Source organism: Athene cunicularia, assembly GCF_003259725.1.
Source record: "Athene cunicularia isolate RWA chromosome 8 unlocalized genomic scaffold, athCun1 chr8_part1, whole genome shotgun sequence".
NCBI lineage: Eukaryota > Metazoa > Chordata > Aves > Strigiformes > Strigidae > Athene > Athene cunicularia.
In genome coordinates this window covers 8,211,677-8,235,170 of record NW_020799109.1, presented here as the reverse complement: position 1 = coordinate 8,235,170, position 23,494 = coordinate 8,211,677, and the positions used below count along the sequence as shown (strand labels likewise).

Sequence of the window (23,494 nt, the reverse complement as noted above, 5' to 3'; positions counted from 1 at the left end):
CATCATCCTTCAATTCACCAAAATAAGCATAATATAATGAGGGGGAGGGCTACTAAACTATGAGCTGGCAAGAAATAATTTTTAGAATGACTCAATTCCTTTTTAAGCAGTTTCGTATATGAGAAGGCAACACTGCATCCCCCAAATGAAGATAAGTGTTGCTTCAGGTTCTCCAAATCTCAATATGGTTTTGTGGGAGGAGGTTTTCCTTCTGTGTTGTCCATCACTCATTTGTCTGTCTCCCCTAAACATAAAACATGTTCACAGAGGTTCAGATTTGGCACACTGCCCTGTTTTGACAAAACACTTTAATATGTCTTATGGGAGCTGTCAGCTGGTAGCAAAATCCAAAAGCTTTTGCCAGCAGCACGTACAAGTGGGGTCTCCAGTGGACAAGCAGACAATTTACCTTCTTTTCTCCCTCCCCTACCTGCCATTATAACCAAAGCTATACTCCCTCCTCCATCTTCTGTTTAATCGGTCCAGTTGCTAAAGCTTATACTGCAGTGACTTTCCTCTGAAGCAGCAGTTCCAATACTGCAATTATTCTACAGAAACTCTCTTATAAACTGCAGGGATAATGAATGGTGCTGATTTTTTCTGCTGTCAAAATATGATTTGCCTACTGACCACAGGTGTTCTAGCCCTGTATTGCTTCAATAGCAGTATCTCTATGCAGTGCTTATAAAGGAAGGAAAAAGGAGAGGGATAAAAGCTGACATTCCACAAAAATACTAGAACAAGAAAAGAAAACAGTAAAGTTAGCCATACATGTGTTGTGATCCTTTAAAGACATTATGTGCTACAGAAGGATGCAGAAGCCAGCATTTCTGTCCTGAAATTGGCGAAAAACAACAAATGCAGTGTCAAATAAAAAATAATTAGCAAAGAAAAAAACAACTTAAATTGGCAAATGAGAATTTGTGATAAGAAGCCCTAGGTAAGAAGAAACAGCACCCTAGAATGCCTCACTACTGCAGTTTCAACATTTGGAACACAGACTAGAAAACCAAGGGTTTTTTGGAAGCGATTGAAAAAGAGTAGCCACAAATAGTGTTAAAGAAGTGAAGGGATTTAAAAGAATTAAGTCATCATGAAGAATGTTGTACTAGAAAAAGGTGAGGAGGACAAGAAATGCTCCACCTCAGCACATAAATCTGAAAAGCACACAGCAGTGCTTGTCCTAGCTTTGACCTATACCAGACTCTCTGGCCATAAAAGAACAAGTCTACTGACAACTTCAGAAGACAGTTTGAATATACTGACATCAGGAAAAAACCAAGCATATAAAAAACGGAAGAAAGCATATCACTGATTGAATCAGAAAGTAAGATAATTTAGGACACTGGAAGAAGGAAACAAGGCTGGCATACAGCAAGTTTTCCAGCTTCTAATCATCCAATAACAAGGTAACTGTATGATTTAGAATAAATGACCTTTTAGGCCTTTCCCTTATCTACTACCTGTGGAAAAACAAAACAAAACAAAACAAAAACAAAAAAAACCCAAACAAACAAACAAAAAAAAAAAAAAAAACAAAAAAAACCACCATGCTTGAGAGAATCGTGTACTGGACAAATTTTAGGAAAGGCTGCTCAGTGACAAGTAGTTTATTCAGAATCTCTTCAAAATATGTTTATTTCAATCAGATTTTTCTCTGACAGCCAGTTCAAATGAATTCCAAATAATTTCACTCAACAGTTTACCCATTAACATAGTATTTTAGTGTCTCTGTGCCCAAATTCATCATTTTACTCCATTATCTTTTCTGTCTCCACTGTAATCTGACACACAATCCCTCCAGATTATGTTGACTGGAAAACACATACTTACAGGATCACACAGGCTATTAACTGAGTCCTTGCAATGTTTGGAGCACGTGTTGGCCTGGGAATGAGGGACCAACCTCAATCCCAATTTCAAGTCCCTGAACTGCACTACCAGTAGACCACTGGGTCAGCTCTAATAGCCTCTTAGCCTCAATTACCTAATTAGACTTTTCTTCACTCTCTTCTTCTCCCTTTCCCATCTGTTCATCTATTCCCACCACTCCCTGTTCTTCTGCAAGAATAATTTTTAAAATCTATGTTAACTTCATTTAGGTTAGTCTCAGGTGACTTCTCCTCTATGCAAGAATAATTTATAAGTCTCATAAGAGCTCCAACTTAAGGAATTATTTCAGTAATATCTGAATTCCGAAATCCATGTTTAAAATGTTGATGATTTTACAGTCTAAATACAAAGTTGAGATTGTTAATTTATATCATTTTGATGTGAATTTTAAGTAATTAACAAAGGAAGGAGAATGGATATGAAGCAGACTTTTACCAGTTGTAGCTCAGTTGATATTGAGCTGTCCTTCGCAAGATCTGAAACCCTCTAGAAGCCTTAGCCTTCCTAATATAGATTATTCCTGATAAAGAACAGAACATCTCTGATAGTAGATGATGTATGAGCAGGATAAAGACAAAAGAAAACAGGAAATTGTCATCATGGCTCAGACTTTGTTAGCTGGGCAAACTTACCCATAATATTATGCTTTATCCTATCGTCTGTCTCCATGCCATGAAGACTGAGTTCAGTAACTCGTTTTTAATGTCCCATTTCTTACGCCTTCTAGCACCTTGTTCATTTTTTCTGCCATAACAGCATCTTAAATGGCTTCTGTTATGGAACTGCCAACAGCAATATTCAGGTTTTTTCCCTTCAGTTAAAGGATAAGATTTTTGTGTGGGTTCCTTCATGTATTACCTTCTCATTTATCAGGACTGAATCTTCTTTATCCATCCGAGTAACTTGTTTAGATCACTCAAAAGTTTCTAACAGTGTGCTACAGGCTTAAATTACTTAAGTAATTGCATTATTGGTATGTGTTACCACCTAATCCTTCACCTCTCTCCCCAGATCATTAATAAATATATTTAGCATATGACCTGATAGGTAACATTAAGAAACACAGCTGCTAGCTTTTTACTGTGATGAAAACTGACCACTTAGCCCTCTGCCTTTTTGTTTCCTTGTCGGTTTTTGATCTATGATGATACTTGCCCTGTCACCATATGTGACTATTTAGCCTTTATAGCAGTGTCTTGTGACAGACTTTGTCACATGCTTTTAAAAAGTCAAAATACATTACATCAAGCAGCTCATCTCATAAGCATGGTAGTTCAAAATTAAAGGTGAAGAAACATTCCCAGGAATTCCCAACAGAATCAAAGGGAGATAAACAGAAAAGTCTTGTGAGCAAGCCAGAAACACCCTTCCCCTTGGCACATATTGCAATCATATTTTTGAAGGAGATTTCTACCTATTTTTGAAGGGAGTTAGTTCGGCACATGGAGAAAATGTAGGGAAGTCTAGGTCAACTAACTGTCAAAGTGAGTCAATCCAGGAAGAACATTTAGCACCAAAATACAAAGGTTACACCTTTAAAAAAAAAAAAAAAAAAAAGAAAAAAGAGGAAAAAAATGGAGACTTGGGTTAAAGCCTTTTTGCAAGATGTGTGAGTACTAGAAGCTGCTTGAGCCCTTCCTATGAACTGAGAGCCTGTGCCTGGTTCTCAGCACTGTCCATACTCTTTCAAGGGCTGAAACAAGAAAACCTGTCAGCAGAGGGGTGGGAGTTAATGGGAATGGTGGGTGAGAGTGCCACAGGCTGCAGAGCACCCAGAGCCATGGCTAGCCAAAGCGCTACACGTGGCTAGCAGAAAGATGTATGGCTGGAGAAGTGAATGACATCAGGGTAGCATAGCCTCACGTCTGGCTTCGCTACCCAACAATAATCTCAAACTGTGAAGGAAGGTAGGTGACAACAAACTTCCTTGGCCTTGTTAGATGGAAATACTACTGTTACACCTAAGGAATTATTGTTACTCTGTCAGACTTCTCTTAGCCCTTTCTGAGAAAACATTGTTTATTTCATCATCTAATCATCTAATTCCTTTTTGGGAGGGGAAAATTCTGAGCATAAGTGAGCTCAGGACTGGTTTCTGGGAAAGAGATGATGTCAGCATATTTGCAGCAACTCCCATAAATTCAAACCTGGTCCTTACTGCTGTCAATCAAGTCCAGGTAAAAAGGGCTAGCTTATCCTTTTTATTCTCCTCTGTTTCCTACGTGACTGTGACAGGCCATTGTCAGAAGCAGGGTGCTGAGCCACAGGGACTTTTGGTCTGACCCAGTACGGATATTCCTATTTCTTTTTATGGGCACATTCACAGAGTTCTAAGCGATGTAGTGAGACATGATTTTTCTTTGCTGAAGCTGTTCTCATTAAAGTCTCTCACACCATGATCTTCCAGGTGTTTTATTATTCCCTTTTAAATTCCTGTTTCGACCATTTGCAATGTGCAGATGCAATGCTTACAGGTCTAAATATAGGATAAACCCCAGATACTTTGCCAAGCCTCTGGAACAGAGCTTGGTATTAACGAGAGTGCATATCTTTGTTAAACAGCTCAGCTAATTCATTCTAAGCTTCTTCAGAATTCTTTTATATATAAATCATGTGGGGCTGATGATTTAATGCTTTTTAATTTATCAGTTTTCCCCATCTTCTCATTCTCTGATGGTGCCTCATCTTTATTCCCAGAAAAGAGAGGTCTAAGATAGGTACCTCCAAAACCTTGTTTGCTATAAAGACTGATTTATGATGTAGAACCACCTGATTTCTTTGCATGAAAGCACATAACTTTAAAATACGTACAAGATGTGACAATGTGAGGGCAAGTAATTTAAATTCAGCATTGCAAACTTTTTATTTTTACCCCAGGCTACACATCTTCCACATACACAACTTTTATTCTCTGTTCTCCTCCATGAGCTCCTTCATATTGCCTCCTTCCACCTTCCTCTGTTAAAAAACTACTCTGTAAAAATCCCGTATTCTTGAGAGCGTCACAGAGTAACTATCATCAAGCATGCTTGCATTTCTCCTACTACAGGGGCAGTCTGTAGGCCTCCCATTTATTCCCCATACCAGCACGTGGGCTGTTGTTAGCAACGGCAATACTGCATTTCCAAGGCTAAACTTGCATGATGCTGTGCAGACCTGACTTCTGTGGCCTTCGTTTATCCCTTTCAGAGACAGCACTCTGAGCTATCATATTAAACACAGAGGGAAGAAAAAAAAAAAAAAAAAAAAAAAAATCTTAGCTAAAAGGGGAACAACAAATATGGCAAACCCCGTTCTTGAAAGATGAAAGAGAATGCACATGTGCAAGAGAACTTCAATACTCTGTCTCACAGACCAGGAGCTTTACTTATGCTCTGGCCCCTCAACTTGGACACATGCTGATCTCGATCCCTCTCCCCTAAGCCCAGATCCAAAGAAAACTCGCAGGTGGTCACCTAGGCATTAAAATTCTTATTTTAATGAGGGCAAAAAAATTCTAAGATTTTCTTGTTACTTTAATTCTTTGATATCTTATTCACTGTGGTCTTTTTGCCAGCTGATACTGGTTCAGAAATAACCTACACAGGCTTTCCTCCCCAGGTAATAGAGATGAACTCAAGGCAAAGGTGCTGGCCTCAGTCTACAGGGGAAATAAAACACAAATCCCTCCTCCTTTTTTCTCAAACATTCCTAGTTGTTGACCCACAGAGTAGTATTGATCTAAGAAGAGACTAAGTATCCTGCCCTCTCAGTCACTTCTTATTTACAGTACACAAGGAACATGTGAGCAGAAGGAAAAAACTAGGAGCAGAGGGACCAGGCAGCCAGAAGCAATTGTACACACATGGGATTTCTCATCCTAAACACAAACTTAAAAAAATGAGATGCTGCAATGGTTGGTGCTATTGAAGACAGGAGAAAATGAAAAATGGTATGTGTTGCACTAATCTTGTTTTTCCAAACCGTATGCGTGATATCAACCAGGCCACTCCAATTTTTCACAATAATAGTTCCAGCATCATTTTTCTTGATAGCCCTTTAAAAAAATATTCATTTTAGGAAAAGTCTGTGGTTTGGGGCTTTTTTTCCCCTACCTGAAGAGTCAATGTCACAAAATGGGAGCAACTGCAATCCTTATGCATATATTAAAGTACTGTCCCATTTCACCATGCTGAGTTTGTTTAGACTACAAGAACATTAACTCCTTTTGCCCTCTTCTGCAATATAACTAGACATAATACTGAGAGGAAGGGAAATACAGAGTACATTTTGTTAAATTACACAAAGTTTTAATTTGCCTTGAAAGACTCTTCACATTCTTTCATTGCTAAAGGTAATGACAAAGTTCTAGACACTTTCCTTCCTCTTTAGACTGTTATAAAAGATAGCCAGAGAACGTACGAACTGCTCGCAGGTCAGCAAGGAAGCTGATAGACCATGAGAGCACGGTATGAACTGTAAATGCAATGTGACTCACAATGTACAAGTCAGTGATTGCTAATGCACTGCAGAACTTTATATCTTGTCAACAGGAGGATTTTTACCATGCTCTCAAGAAATGTAATCAGTTTTAAACAATAGAGGAGACCCTCCCTCCTCTTCACCTCTCAAAGATTCTCTGAGCCAAATCTTCCCAGCAAGCTCTGGGAAGAGGTGTGGAGATTTATAGCAGGTAGTGTGAGCTTCAAGTGATACATATGCACCTGCAAAAACTATGCCTTCAACGCTTTCTAGGCACACACTGTAAGGCTCCAGAGAGGTTACTCTTAAAAATCACTGTTCAAATGTTTGCATTTCCACAGCCTAATCAATGAGATTATCTACGCAGATCCTTCACTAGTTGCCAGCCCAGGCCTGTAATCACATATTTCTAATACTTTGAAATAAGTTTGACGCTGTAAGATTTCAGATGAGGAAAAAGCAGACAGACGAAACCCTAAAAGTGAGTCTTAAGTCAGAGTTTCTGAAAAAATTAAGAGAAGTAAATACAGAAAAGATCCCAAGATGTTGGGACAGCCTCCTGTGTTCTCAATATCTCCTGCACTGATAAGCACTAACAACTCTAAAATGTAATTTAAGTATCAGGTCATACATAGAAGGCTTTAGTAAAAATGATGTGAAACAAAATACTATTGATACTATCAGCTTTGTCTTTCTGTTTTGCAAATGAAATATTAGTAAGTAGCAATAATTCTCCTCAGTTTGTTTCAGGTTTTTACACTGGCATCACCATCAGCATGTTAGACCACTCTGCATACAAAACACCAACCTACAGAGAAGCCAGTAGGGCTGTCATGGCATTTTACGTTTACTTGAGGTAAGGTTTCCAGAAGATTATTTTACAAGTTGTCATGGTTTAACCCCAGCCAGCAATTAAGCACCACACAGATGCTCGCTCACTCTCCCACCCCAGCATTGGGATGGCGGGGGAGAATTGGGGGGAGGGATTAAAACTCATGGGTTGAGACAAGGACAGTTTAATAGAACAAAGGAAAGGAAAGTAATAATAATAATAGAATATACAAAACAAGCGATGCACAATTCAACTGCTCACCACCTGCCCAGCCAGTCCCTGAGCCACGGTGCCCCCCGGCCAGCTCCCCCCAGTTTATATACTGGCATGAAGTCATACGGTACAGAAACCCCTTTGGCTCGTTTGGGTCAGCTGTCCTAGCTGTGTCCCCTCCCAGGTGCTTGTGCATCCCCAGCCTCTGCTGGCAGGGCAGTACGAGAAGGTGAAGAGTTCTTGACTTACTATAAATGCTGCTTAGCAACAACTAAAACATCGGTGTGTTATCAATATTATCCTCATCCTAAATCCAAAACACAGCACTACGTCAGCTACTAGGAACTTTATTCCAGCAAAAACCAGGACAGAAACTCATCTGTTTCACGTTTCTGAAGGTTTGACTCAAATACTAACTTCCATTTTATACAAGTAAGATTTTGTGAGACTGGCACTCATGTTAAAAATAAGTCTCTACTGCAATAAAGCTGAGATATTGAAACAAAGCATCTAAAAATCTCCCAAATAGTGTCAAAAAGCAGTAACATTTACGATTAGATAAATAAAAAGGCAGTTGCAAATAAGAGAAAGCAACATATGGGATACAGAAACTTTTATAAGCAAATTGTCTTCAAAATGCTCCATATACTGTGTATTTCCAGAAGAATGACAGAACATTTGTCAATACACTTGTAGAAAATATCTGTAAGAGTACTTGACATATAATTTATACAGCTATCAAGCTAAACACACAAATAGTGAAAACGTAGGTTGTAATAACCTTAAATATTTAAAGGCTTTCAAGCAGGAGTCACAATTTCATATCCGTTGCTTTTTTCATGCTATGCCATGTATCAAACAGTGTCCCTCTGGTCTTTAAATGGGACAAGAATGTACTTGAGGTGTTATATATACATGTAGATGTGTGCGTTAGCTGTTATGGCTAGCATTTTAGGAAATTTAGGCACATCATACGGAAGTAAGATAAAAGGTAAGATATTTTCAGTGTAATAACAGGGAAAATTTCACATGCACTTGATTAAAAAAATTACATCAAACTATTACTTAGCATACTCTTAAAGAATGGTTTGAAATGTTTGTAGACTTTGCATCAATCTAGTTTTGCGTACAGTGTGCATTAGCTTTAAGCAGATGCACAGTCCTGCTGAACATGAACCGCACTTTTAAATAGGATTCATAAATTAGGGTTAAGCATTAATAGACAGGAAGGTAGATGGCTTTTCCTATTCTATTAATGGCTCTAAATATTCAAGCATGGAGAAAAGTATATACTGAAAAATCTTAAAAGTTAACAGCTAACTGTAAAAAACGAAAGCCACATGCTACATCAAAACAAAGCAGAAGAACAAAAATTACTTATATGTATTTTCATACACCATTTATATATTTAAAACCATATATATGTATTGTTTTAAGTCCCACACCTCTGAAAATGCAAACATAAACAAAACAAAATCTCTTTAAATATATCTGCCTGGATTAGAACTGGGAAAAAATATGATAAATGCTACATTTTATAGCATTTTCAACTGGATGTGGTCATGGTCATGTTCCTTTCTGAACCTCTGTCTCAGAAACATTAAACTTGATGCTGATTAGCCATGAGGACCTGGCTAGTTAAACCATTTACAGCAGATATAATACATGTTACATACACAGCAATGCTAATGCAGATAACACGGACCTGCAATATTCCTGCTGTCCAGACCACTGGAGTCTTCCATCAGGAGATGAGAGTGCCTGTTTTGTGTTTGTCCCGTGCTGACTGTAGGATGTGGACACATGTTCTCAAGGGAATGGCCTAAAAGGCCAAGCCATTCTCATAACTCAAGCAAACCAAATCCGAACACAACTTTAAATGAGAGATCAGTTTGCACAGTTGCTGCTCTCAACCATTTTCTAGCACTAATTTATTAGAATACAATATGACTTTAAATGACAAAACACAGATATCTTGTAGACAGCCAGTACAAAAACTGTCTATCACTGTTATTATTTTTAAATTACTAGGATTAAATTCAAAACAGACAATATAAACGCATGCATAAAAAAGAAAAAAACAAACAACAAACAAACAAAAAACCACCACACCACAAAAAAACACCAACAAAAAAAACCCCACAAAAACACTGTTTTAAATTGAAATTATGAATACTGAAAGGGAAAATAAATGACCTCAGGAATACACAGGAATAGCACACACCAACAATAACCCAGCGCTTCTGCTTCACAGCTATCTGCCCAGTGCCTGACTGGCTGAAGGCTCTGATTTGTCAGATAAATGCACTGTAGCTCACCATTTACCCCAGAAAAAACACTGCTCAGCTGGGAACTGTTACAGCTACACAGTGTCCCACGAGTTGCACAATCAGGGTAAACTCTTCAAAACTGTGTAGGAGAAACGTTGAAAATCCAAAAATAAGACCTCAGGAAAGGCTTATAAATGCAACATTTCATATTTCCTGAACGACGACACAACAAGATCTCTCAGTTGCCTGAGACAGAGCTAATGGAGCTGGCAAATCCAAGAGAGGCAAGAAAGGCAGAGTAACATTGTCTATCAGAACAACAATTGAGCTGGAAAAAGCAAACAAGTCCAGTCAGATGAGCTATGGACCTCAAAGCTTTCTGTATTTCCCAACTCAACCAGTTCATTTATTACACTATATTACCTTTAAACCACATCCACTTCATGACTGAGCATACTTGCTACAGGTTAGCTATACCTTTGATTCCTTTTCAGTATCTCTCTAGCAAACACTTCTAAACGACTCATCTTACATCTCCATTTTTCTCAGAGTCGTGTCTCATGTTTTCCTCCCACTTCCACCACCGTAACACATTTCATCAGCAAAAAAAAAAAAAAAGCAAAAACCTACCACAGACTTCCTTTTGGAAGCCATGGCCATAAAAGAATTGCAATGATCTTAGCACAACAGTGTTGTCTATTTACTTGATCCTCATAACCAGAGTAAAGACCTTAGGTGTGGCTTAAAACTTGGTGTAACCCCTCAATTGTTAGGCCACAATCGTCAGTCATTGTTCACTTTGGGACTACTGCTGGTTTGGATCTGAAGATTTTGACTCTCACTTCCCCCTCCTGAGCTGCAAGAGGAATACTTGAAATGTCTTGCAAAATCATGCACGCATTTTATTTTATTTTATTTTTTTCCACTTGAAGGCAGAACATTACTGGCTAGCCAGCTGACCAGAGAAACATTAATGTAAAACTCAAAAATGACATTTGAACTGACAGAGACCAGTGAATGGCATACCTGACTTCAGTATTTGCAGGCATTACTAAGTAATACACTAAGCCAAACTAAACAAACAAAAGTTTTTATAACAGTAACAAAATTAAAGCCTCTTCTCCATATTCCACTGTGTCTGGCAGCCTCGTACCCTGCAAATACTTCTATATTAGCATTTAAACATTTTTATTCCATCTCAGAGAGCGATCCTGTCTCTATCAATACTTGCTGTATCTCACAAGCCTTTTAAGACCAGTTTCAGGCACATAAAGAATAATGAAAAGTTCAGAAATTTATTTTGATTTCCTGCAATATGCTACCCAACAGTTTTCTGTTGTGTTATATGACCTTTCTGCCTAGCTAGTGTTTTGCTATTGATTTTAATTACTCAGTTTAATTTACTGCATGCCAACACAAAGCTGTTTACTCCTACTTGCCAAAATGTTGTTGTAGTCTCCCAGAGGAGGGCAAAATGAGAAAACCGTATATGTTTTACAGTTACATGCTATTCATTATAAAGAATTTAATAGATTCACTTCATATAAATGTCACCGCTCTCACATGTAGCCACTAAACACACCAAAACAACATACAGAAAGGAAAATGTTATGCCATTCAGAGGAGAAGTAGAATATAAAAGCCTTAATTTATGAAAGGCTTTGACATGAAGCAGTTCAGGTTTTCTGCTTTGCCATTCTTCCCCGAACAAGTGAGGAAGTTAGGACCATATGTTCCCCTTCTCATAAAATATCATGGACAGAAACAAATGGGCCCAGAACCACATTATGGTTGCAGATACAGGTAAATTCTACCTTGTCTTCATAACCCAATTGCACGATGAGAAAGAAGGAATGCTTATTTCTGACTACTGTTCCTCTTCTTGCCTCGCATCACAGAAGTGATCAGAACAAAGCACTTTGTGAGAGGATCCTACAGGTATTAGCAAAACGTTCATTCAAGTAAGATCCTGTTGGCATAATGGAAGTTACCAACACTGGAAGATGAAGGAAGCTCACTGCTGGAGTAACGGCCCAGCCCTTTTCCCAAAGCAGTATGCTTATCGGTCCAGTTATTCTGCAGGTAGACAGCCAGATAGGGATATTAGGATGGGAGAAAATCCTGACAAGTCTCTGAGATGGCTCTTACTATACTTTGGAAAACTTGTATACAGGTGAATTAAACCTTCCCCCCCCCCCCCCCCTCAGGATAGCAAACACTAAACAGAAAAGGCAATTTCAAAGTCCTCATATCAGCTCATGACATTTCTGCTAAACATGCAGATTTACAAAGAAAGGGGTAATTTAGTTCCCATATGCTTATTTTGAAAACTACTTTCATTCTATTTCTTTCTCTGATGCCTGGTCATAGAATCCTATTGTACTGGGAACCTAGACACCAAAGAAATTGCCCCAATTTGCTCCACTGTGGAACGAGAATGGCTTTTGGTGCATTTTATCTTCATCAATTGAACGTGTGTATTATACTGACAAGGGTTCATGGTTTTTAAACACCAGGTTATCTACTAGCTCTTTGATTTCAACTACATTTTTAAAATAGGACCAACTGATGATAGTACTGTATTATAAAAGCTTTACCAACTTTGCTCAACTGTAGAGTGCTCTTGAAGAATGATAAGATCTTTGGACAAACTTGAATAGCAAGATGATGCATATTAAAAATATGGAAATTCTCTATTTGAGTATCTTGTTTACAGTGTGAGAGTGCATCTCCTGCAGAATCTTTGAAAATTTTCTTTGAATGAAGAAAAAAAAAAAGATTGAAAAATACTGAAACCACTACTTTTTCATACTGCTGTGTTTGTTTTTTGTTGCTTTAGTTTACCATAATATCCTTCCAAAAACAGAGATTTAACCTGAGACTCTCACCACTACAAAGTATTTGTATAAAGTCAAACTCTCAAAACAACACTTGTTCAAAACCATAATGATTCATTATGAAAATATGCATAGCTTAAAAATTTCTTATGACCTTGATGTAAACCATAAACTGAACAAGTGTTCCCTAAAATCTAGGCCTATGTTTGCTCATTGCAGGGACAGATTTTCTTGAAGGCTTCCATAAATTTACCCAGTTACAATAAAGCAGGAAAGCTTACCATTACTTTGCTTATCTTCCATTGTACTTTGTATACCTGAAAGATCAAAGTGGTTTCGTATGGGAGACTCTTCCTTAGAACATCTAAACTCTGGTAGTTTAGAGCTAAATCGACCAGAAAAATCTCAACTCTAAATAAAGTGTATCTGCTCCCTGTCCAACACGTACAAAGAGTTAGGCACCTCTGAATGTGAAGCAGCAGAAAAAGTCAAGGACAGGGGTAATTTCATCTGCTTTGTTCCTCTACAGTCGCAGGATCACAGGATAATTAGGGTTGGAAGGGACCCCAAGAGGTTATCAAATCCATCTTCCTGCTGAAATCAGGATCAGCTATGAGATCAGAGCAGGTTCTTCAGAGCTTTATCAGGTCAGGTCTTAAAAAATTCCAGGAATGGAGACTGCACCACCTCTTTAGGCAGCCCTTTTCCAATGCGCGACTGAATGTTTTATCTCTGAGGACAGTAAACCTTGGTGTCGCAAGGAGTCATTCCTGCCTTGTAGGATTCACAGCCCTGAACAGCTGAATGGGATTAGAGACTTCCCACTCCAAGCAGGGACTTGGAGACTACTCCTTTCTTCCAACATGCAGAAACTGGAGACAGTGGCAATGCCCCTTGTTACACACTGGTAGTTAGGACACTCACCCAGCTTGAAGGAGGCCTGTTATGATCCTCACCTCTGCCTAAGTCTCCCTTCAGGGGAGGAACTAACCAGTCTGCTGCCGGTTCACCTTGGGCAGGAAAAGTCTCCCTTCTTATATTCATGGTTCCATTTTACATGAAGTGAGTAGGATATTTGTTGGGTAAGAAAAGACTCAGCAGTCCACCGGAGACCTTGGTATAGTTCTCTCTTCAGCTACCTTATAGAGACTAATTTTCTGAAAAACCTAGGAAGTTCTCTGTGCTCTGATCACACCCATAAGATCAGGCACCACAACAGCCTGAAGAAAGCCCAATTTACAGGTCTTGTCAGGATCCATTGCATAGGACTTGTCTACTGACATTATTATGAATGAAGCATGTATGGACACATCCAAGCATAGATCTTTAAACATCCAGGAAATTCAGAACTCAAAGCATAGGATCTTTAAGACCACAAATATTTGCAAACTTGCAAAGCCGGACGGTAGTTCTGAAGGGACTTTGACAACTTCACTTCATTACTTGGGTTTCAAGAACTGGAATCAGGCAGGATTCTCACCCAAGTCCTTTGAAGATCCATCTTCTAGACCAGACAACTGGCAAAATGTTAACACACCAAATGGTAACAGTATCAAAATGCAGCAGACTTCAAGAAAGCTCATTAACAGTCCCACATAGCTTGGATAAATGAGTCAAAACCGAAGCAAAAATAATCTAATTTTCAAAACCTTATTTCCAAATTCTCCAGGTGGCACTGTGTACAAAATTATACATCTAAACTTAAAATCTAGTCTTCCAATATCCAACATTATTAAAAATGCCAAATCTGAAAACATTTACCAGCAGGTGTAATGCTTGCTATCATTAGCAGCACTGATCTAAAAGAACTTCATGCCATAGTAAATGAGAAGGACTATTCATGGCAATAAGCATTATGCCCAGAAGAGTTTAGAGTTGCCAGCACAAAAAATGACATACTATGCTTTTTCTAAATGTATCAGTAATAAAACGCCAAACTATACCGTGAAAATTTATGTAGCTTCTAAAAACATATTTGGCTTTTTTTACATACATGCTCTATATAGATCCAGTGAAGTAATGGAAGTCTGCTCCCCCAAGTCTGTAAGACATAAATCAGATGTACCCCACAGTCTACTGTTCCACCCTGCAGATTTTCTGACCGTTAGTGAGTGATTTTTAAGTATGCCGTTATGAAGCCTACATTTCTACATACTTTCTAGGGTTTAAGATCCCTTGCTAGATTGGTGTTTCCATTGATAACCATGATCATCAGTTGCTCTTTTTGCTTAGCAATGAAGAACTATTTAAGAACACCAAAATAATATTTTTATTAGGAAAATATAGTCAATAATAAAATAAATTAATTTTCTTCAGACTCAAATGTGTATATCATTTTATCCTCTTTTCCAAGAATCTGTAGGCCTGGTTAAATAGAAAAATGACACTTTTCCTTTGCTCCAAAATTGAGAAGTGTCCTTGGGTTTTTTTTGGCACCTGAAATAGCTAATCATGGAATGATCTCCTTTCAGTTAAAATAGCTCATTAGCCTACATCCCACCCCATGCAGATGGCACCCATACCAAACAGAAAACATCTTCACACAAGGCTCTACACCCAACATGACAAGCGAAGTACAGGTTTGTTTAACAGCCCACAAGTATTTGCAGGGTGACTCTTGCAAATCAGTGACTGCATTTCTGAGCATGCCTTTCACACAGCTGATCTTGCTGAAAAGACAAGGCACTCCCACAGCTGCAATGATAGAATGGCCTTTAGAAGACCTGTTTTTAGTCTCGAGCTCTGCTCATGTGCTGCTTTATGACATTTTTAAAGTAACTTCATCTTTCCAGGTCTTCATTTCCTTTTAAATAACACTTCCATCTTTTAAGATAACTTAAGCCAGATATATTATCTCACATATTATATTTAAGATTGCAAGTTTGTCAAGGAACAATTTCTACCGAAAAAAGAAAAATCTTAATTTTTAAAAGGAACAGCTGCTTCTTTTGTTTTTAGAAGGCAAGAACCTTTTATACAGGTTCATTTTCTGAAGACTCTTGTGTGAATTTTTAGGGTATAGTCTCCTTGGTCCTAGGACAGCAGGGAAAGTTGTCCTATACCTGTCTGATAATCCTTTAGTAACCACAACTATGACGTTCTTAATGGGGCACAGACTAATAATGAAATTCTAATATGCTATGCTTTTTTTTTTTTTTTTTTTAAATTTTTTTTTTTAACTAAAATGAGGAATTTTCCCTTGGAATATCACTACAACTTTCCCCCATTATTTGTTATGATAAATCAACCTTTACCCATAACCAGCCTGGTGACCTTTACAACTTCTGAGCCCAGAATTACCATTTGAATGGGCCATGTTTTTTCTCAGAATAACCCCAATTCTCTCCCCTTGTTAATATGGTTGCCCCCAGTGCTGCATTAGCTAATCCTTTCAAGATGACAGCTAGCAAGACCTGGAATTGGAAGTTCAAAGGTCACCCCCAAACTGATATCTCCCCAGTGGCAACATGAGATGAGCAATAACATTGAGGATTTCTTTTTTTTTTTTTTTTTTTAATAGATTTCGCATTCTCTGCTGTTGAAGAAAATTAATCTCTATGACTTTGTAGCATGCAAACACTTTCTATTTTATACAGTATCTAGTAGTTATTCTGCTAAAGAAACTTGACATAAGTTTTATACTCCTGGTTGCATTGCATTTGAAAATATATTGGACTACTCTATTTATTCTTTCTTTCCTCCTTACTCATAATAATACCTTAGATACTTCAAAATGTGGGGTTTTTATATAAGAAAAGATAAATCTGAAAAGAAAATATGAAAATGGGCTGTCTGACAAGTTTTGGAATTTAGCTCTCTAGCTAGACCTAGTCTTCTTTAGTATTTAGAAGATAGTATCTGTTATTTTAACTGAACTACATCTCGCTATATACAGATTCTTAGAGTAACTATATTAGAAATGCAATTACAACACATTGCTTAACTTGATTTAAACAGTTATGGACCACCTAGACAATACAGATTTGCTTTTACATACCTTCAAAAATCAAAACAAGTCAAAGGTATATAAAATTTACTGTGTCTTTTAAGGATCGTCAAGCTTTCTCCCAACAAATCAAAGATTTTTAAAAATACCAGATATCTTTTGTAAAATACTTAATCCCTCAGACACAGAGAACTACAGAGCAAAACACTTCATGGACCGCAAAAAAAAAAAAAAAAAAAAAAAAAAAAAAAAAAACGTTCTTGCTATGGCTTATCTCTCTGGAGACTGTATAAGACAATGTCTTTTCCCCGCTGCAAAACCTTTTTATATGTTCTATTCAGTTTGGTTTTGGAAAGAAATCAGGCCATTTTATCTCCAACAATCTGATTCAGAATAAGACATTGGGCTAAAAGACACAAACTGGGCATATACACATGCATATGGTAATTTACTGTTTGCTGTCACACCACCTAAAAAAACCCCTAGAAAGTAACTACCCTGTTTTCTACTGTTGCTGCATTGTCTCTAATTTTCTTACCAATACAAATATACACACTTCTGTTAGAAGTTGTTTTGCAAAAGTCTTGTCAGATTATACTTTGACGTTTGTACTACAAAGTCCAGTTTAGATCAAAAAATGAGTAAATGTGAATAACAAGGGTTTATCTTTAAAAAGATACATCTCTGTAAGGATATTTTAAACAGATTTTCTTTACAGTTATTTTTTCACCGACATTCATAATTTCCCTTCTTAGAATGCTACAGATACCTTGCTGGTACAAAATAACCTTTCATTATACTATTTCTATAATGAAATAAAAAGGAAAAGGTACGTTACAATAAATTGCAGAGGTGAAGGAACACTTATGTTACTGTTTCCATTGCAATATCATAGCTTTGCTAATGGCAGCCTGCTGTGCAGTTAAAAAAAAAAAAAAAAAAAAAAAAAAAAAAAAAAAAAAAGAAACCTGGTTAATTAGAGTACAGTTGCTGCTTTATTGCAGCATTACTGCTAAGTGCACTGAGATGCCTTCCCATAGGCAGGTGCCGGTGGTTGTACAGCTCATTTAGCCTGGGTGAGTAATGTCAGTTCAGGAGGAGAGAAAGGCTTGTGTCTTCAAACTTTCAATCTGCCTCCATTATCTGTGATCAAGGTGGAACCACAGGGGAGTGGAATTACTGGCAGGTCTAGGACAAGTGAAGAGGCAGTGAATCTATAAGACATATTAATCATCTTTCCCTTCTCTTCACTGGCGCCAGCCTGTGCCTCCGACTCCCCGGCGCCAGGCAAATGGATTCTCTGTCCCCACAGGTACAAGCGAATGCCTTTCAGGGGCAAGTCATCAGAATAATAATTACTGACACTGCTGAGATCAGCCCTAACCAGTCCAAAAGGCAAGAGAAAGTATTACGGGAGAAGCATATTTTCTGAACTTTCATATCAGTATTTATGGCATTAAGATATTATTCAATTATATTAATCCCTTCAAATTACATAATTCTAAACCTATGTTTCTTGATATTATGACATCATCAACACAGTACGAGTGTTTAAAATCTTTACAGTTTCTCTTTAAAAAGACATTGAAATCTGTTGCTGAGGTGTGAATACAGAAAAGTGCATATTGCAACATTTATATTACAACAAGTGTTAAAATGCAATTCATATCGAAAAGAACATGATCTTTACATGTGTAGCTTTGCTTGATTCTGAAACAGAACACAGCAGTTTTGATATAGCTATTTCTAATTATAAATATTAAATTCGCATTAGTAAAAGGATTATTACATACGCTATACAGTAACAGCCACATGTGTACATATATAAATATATAAAAACAGACATATCTGAAAGGCATAAGCATAATTTTAAATTAACTAATTTAATATAGTATGAGGTCTGTATTTTATTATAACTTTTAGCATTTTTAGTCCCTTTCCTCTCTAAATCATTATTTATATACACAATAAAATATAGTGTATCATCAAACTTAAATAGAACAGAAGAATGAACCCCAGCAAAAAGCTACTTCTGTTTCAATTCAGTAACTGTGCCAATATCGAAAGAAATCAGAATAAGAAAAAAAGGCAATTTTATATTTTATGCTATAGAGAATATCTTACATTACAGCATATTGTACGTTACAGCACAGAATATGAAATATTTTCTTGGTTCTGATTACAATTGGTTCAATCTCTGACTGTCCATGATACTGAGCTCAGTATAAGAGTAATACAGCAAAATGTCAAATTACTCGCCAGAATTACATGACAAAACTGGCTCATTAACAAATGCTGATTGATGAACTCTCCATATAAACACAAATCCTGACTTCAAGAGTTTACATCATAAAGTATCTGACCTTGAGTTCAGCTTGGAGCTCGCCACACACCTGCAGCCACCTAAGCAATAATAATGCTAATATTTATGTATGCCATTTTGTGTTGAGTACCAAAAAAAGGTAAAAGAAACAGATTCAAACAGTAACATGTGTTCATTTATTTTCAAATCAGCAATTTTGAAGTTTACCGACAGACAGTACAGAGAAAGGGAATGACTTGAAAATGCAAAATCAAATCAAATCACTGCTTTCTTGGTGATCAGCGGCAGCAGCAGCCTCCAAGTCAGCCAATCGGCATTCGCTATTGATTTTTCCACTGGTCTTAAGTGACTTTCGACACTGATCAATGTTTTAAAAGAGAAATATTAAATCTCATAAAGAAAAATGCACATCTGACTAAAGAGCAGCAATGAAAGGAGAAGTTTGCCAAGAGATAAAAGGATGTACAAATTTAATGATATTCAGGCTCTCAGAACACATACAGCTAAGTCTAAGAGAAAAATTAAGCGCTTTTTTTTTTTTTTGTGAGGAAAGCAGAATGAAAATTTCTTCCGCATGCTCTCAAAACTCTTTAGAATTTTATCTGCCAGAATAAACAAACACTGCGCCTGCAGTGATTACTGCTGTTACAGCTATATAGACCCCAAGCAGTTATAAAATGGCAGTGGAAGTCTGTTGTTAGGTTTTTTGAAATAGAAGATGCTTCTAAAAAGATAGTTCATAATTATTATATTATTTTAATATCCCATTGTTTATTGTAATTTGTCCTATCTGTTGGTTTGTCTTTTTTTAATGAAGAACATGCATTTTTCAGAACATTTATCATTAATTTAATGAACCATAAATATTTTTTTCAACTCAGCTCCATATAAATGGGAACCCTGATATAAGAGAAAACCCAGCTAAGACCCTGTGGATAGATACAGTGTATTCAGATATCAGCTGGCGTGACAGTGCCTAATCCTGAGTAACGTGCCCAAGAGCCAAGGGAATGCTATTTCTCTCCGTTGTTCCAAACAACAGATGCTGTCAATTAACTTTAAGCAGCGTCCAAGAAAACCCTTTTGTTATATTTTGCAGTATTATGCAGAAAGTGTCACCTCTGGAAATGAGGGAACAAGCTGTTTTTCATTATCATTCAATTGTCCCAATCAATCTGACAATTACAAAAAGAAAAAGTCTTAATCACTAGACACATGCTAGTTGCTGCTAGTTTTACCAGCTGCAAAGGAAAAAGAAAAGAAAAGAAGAACCACACACATCCCCCCCCCCAAAATTCAAAAACATTTTTCCTACCTCAAGACATAACCCAAAAAGCATACCTGCATTAGGGTAAGAGATAATTAAATACGCAGTGTTATGATAGGTATGGGAATAGCCATTGCAACAAATAAATAATTAAATCAGCTTATGCTGTTGATTTACTATGGCTTTTATATAAGTACCATTTGCTGTGTACAAAGAAACAGCCATCAGCATCTTATTCATTTGAATACAAGAAAAGTTGTTCATTAAAGTTGTGACTAGTGAATTTCCATATAATTAAAGTACTGTATATATAAGCAATATAAGAGCTGTCTGAGAGCTAGTGAGAGAATGAGTGTAAATACAGATGGCCAGATTTATTTATTTCACTTGAAGGACTGAGACTGCAGAAAGGCTGCATCGCCAGCCAGGATGCAGGCAAGGGCTGGACCTACTGCTTTGCTGACTCTCCTCAAGAACTGTGAATAATAAATACAGTAACCTCCACTGGATTGGAAAACTGCTTTTATCTTCTAGTCTGTACTTGCCTACACTGATGAAGAGCATGTGTAGCATACTTTATGCACAAAGGATGTACTATGTCTGTGAGGAAGGACACCCACACTCTCAATTTCTGGTCTATGAGCCTGAGCTGTTTGCTGAACTGACCCAGCATGACACCTTCACCTGGTCTGCTCATCCCACCGGTGTTCCTGAGAAAACAAAGGATAGCTTGGTGCCCCATTCCTCGGGGGGCATGAAGTCTCTACATAATGTGTATCTGAACAGTAAGCAAGCAACAGATACGGCCTGCCATCAGGAGTTTCAAGGATTTAATCTACCTGGAACTTTTACATAAATAAATACTATCCCATGGTAAAAAATAATTGTACATCCGTTTTCAGCAGCAGTAAAGCATTCTCTTTCCTACCATCACCCAGAATAGAGCAGCAGGCAACAGCTTTTGGAACAGAACTGGCATAAAGAGTCGCTCAGTGACACATGCGCTAGATGGTGAGTGACATCCATTAGAATAGGTATTCCAGTAAATGCCAGAGATGTGACATTGAAAGTATCTGTCTGATGCAAGTCTTTCAGTACACGCCAGTTATGTTTTGTCATCTCTTCTCAAACAGTTCCACTGTCACTAAAAACACCGCGAACATTCAGTATTCACAACCACTCTGCTCTGGCTATCAGCATCTGGCCACTAAAAAAGTACCACAGATGGAAATTATTCCAGAACTATCGGCAACTTTGTTAAATCCTTCTGCCTGATGCCATTCTTGAAGGAAACAAGGGTAACAAAAGCATTGGTCTGCTGACATTCTCTCTCAAGAAGCTACACGTTGCTTTCTTGTACGTTTATCACAAAGGGCCCAATTTCTCTCATCTCACTGTGTAGGATCTTACAAAAAGTTGACTGACTCTTACAGTGAGATCTCTGGGCCCTGTTGCAGTTCAGATAAAAGATTTGTGTGTGCTTACACTCTGGAGGCCAAGGCTATGATTCTAGTACATAAACCTGGATTTCAGTTTTTGTCCTCAGGAAATCTGCTAGTCACAATAATTCCAAAGCATACACATAAAGATATAAAGATCAATGCACAAAAGAGAGTCACAATACGTATTAAAACAAAACACATATCTTACAGAAATCCATAAGACTTAGATGAGAAGGAAATGTTATACCTGAGGCATGAAGAAGAAAGAACAGGTAAGCTTTTTTATAAAAAAAGAGAACTCTCAGGTGCTGGATTTGGCAATCACACACGCACACGCATGGAGCTTTATACACTCAGACCAATAAATCTATGAAATTGCAGTACTGGCCTATAAGGCAATAAACATCAAGGTGGGGACAACTCAGAGAAAAACAAATAATTTGATTTCTGAGCTCTCTAGACAGGAGGCTTGAGGATACCACAAGCCCTCTAAAGCCCACGTGCCTATGGTGTAAGAAAAGTCTTCTGTCTGGAGCCTGCCTAAAATCATGAGGAAATGCTAATACAAGGGGCAGTTGGGTCCTGAGATTCTTCTCAACAGGTGGTAACTTTGTGTCTGGATGTAAAACTAATCATTCTTCTTGGCAGAATCTTCAGACTTCTTATCTGAACTCTTCAGGCTAGTTTGGCTTTTACCAGAGGCATACCAGATAAAGATAGTAAGAGGTTTTCATCTCCTCTAGGGCCTTTCAAGGGGAATTTCCCTACTTCGCTCATGATTAATCTGTAAAATTAATACAAGTCACTCTCAAGGGGGAATCACAGTTAGTCTGCGTTCACCGACACATTGAAGACATTTTGTTGCTGCAGAAAGTATTTGTTTTATAAAGTGAGGTTTCCTTTACTATCTACAGCACAGATCCTACACAGAACTATATTACTGATGAACTGAAAGTCTAGTGTCTTCTATAAAGCAAGTATAGAAGATGACATTTTCATTTTTAAGACTAACATCCATTTTTTATAATTTTCGAAAGAGATAATGCATTTTTTGTTGTGTGTCTTTTCCAAGAAAGTACAGGAAAAACAGCTAATTAGTCTTTTAATAGATCTTTTGATTTGATTTCCTGTTTATCAAAAGCTGAGAAAGAAGACTTCTAGATCCGTTTCTGTTTGCAGAGGTAAACTGCCTGTCCCATAAAATTAAACCCTTCTGTAAGATAAAATCAGCATCACAATAGAGTAACATGTCTCCTCTTGCATTTCATCTTGATAAGAGAAAAAAGTACTTTTCCTTACAATTATATTTGATCTTCATATATGTCTGTTCAGTCTTCTAAGATTTCTCTTAAAAGCTCTAGGGTTTATGTTGCTTCCTTCTTGAATGTTATGCCTCATTCTACTGTGTAGAAGACTTTACAAAAACGGGGAGAACACAAAGCAGATAGCACTTAATACCTTTATTAAAAATTAAGAGGCACTCAACTGGAACTGTACAATTTTTATTTACAGTCGGATTGTATGTGTGCTTATGTAAAAATGCAACTTTGGAATGACTTCACCTATTCAAAGCAGATTCCATTCAGAAAAAAAAAAATAAATAAAAAAAAAGGACAAATTAGCACTGAAGAAACACTTAGTTTTGACTTATTCAGAATAAAATGCTAAGGTTAGTTTTGACTTATTCAGAATAAAATGCTAAGGTTATCTTAACACAACTAGTTTTGAAATGTATCAAGATTTTTTCCAAAAGACATAAAGTATCTAAAAGAGAAAATACAAGCATTTTAAATTAAGCAGCATGAATAAAATTATGCATAAAGCTCTATTTCTAAACATAGTGCTGGACAGCATTATAAGGCAATAAAAACTAGTGGCCTGACGAGAAGACGTAATGCTTGGTGCTGTTAGAGGAGAAGATCACATATAACACATATTGCAGGTAAACCCAGAGCACTGTTAAAAGGAGGAATGGAGCCATTCCAAGTTTATAAAGTGTGTGTGTGGGGG

General features: G+C 37.4%; 1 protein-coding gene across 11 annotated transcripts in view; it reads right to left on the bottom strand.

Annotated features, from left to right (window-relative positions):
- The window catches only part of LOC113482589 (cytosolic carboxypeptidase 6-like), a 969,074-nt gene that overhangs the window by 584,354 nt on the left and 361,226 nt on the right, over positions 1-23,494 (bottom strand). Inside the window, exon 1 of one of the 11 annotated variants that reach the window (XM_026853360.1) lies at positions 18,816-18,895. The exons of the other annotated variants lie outside the window; for them this stretch is intronic. The gene's annotated coding sequence lies outside the window, so the exon portion shown is untranslated. Of the gene's footprint in view, positions 1-18,815; positions 18,896-23,494 lie in introns of those variants that run through there. 11 annotated transcript variants of the gene reach the window in all.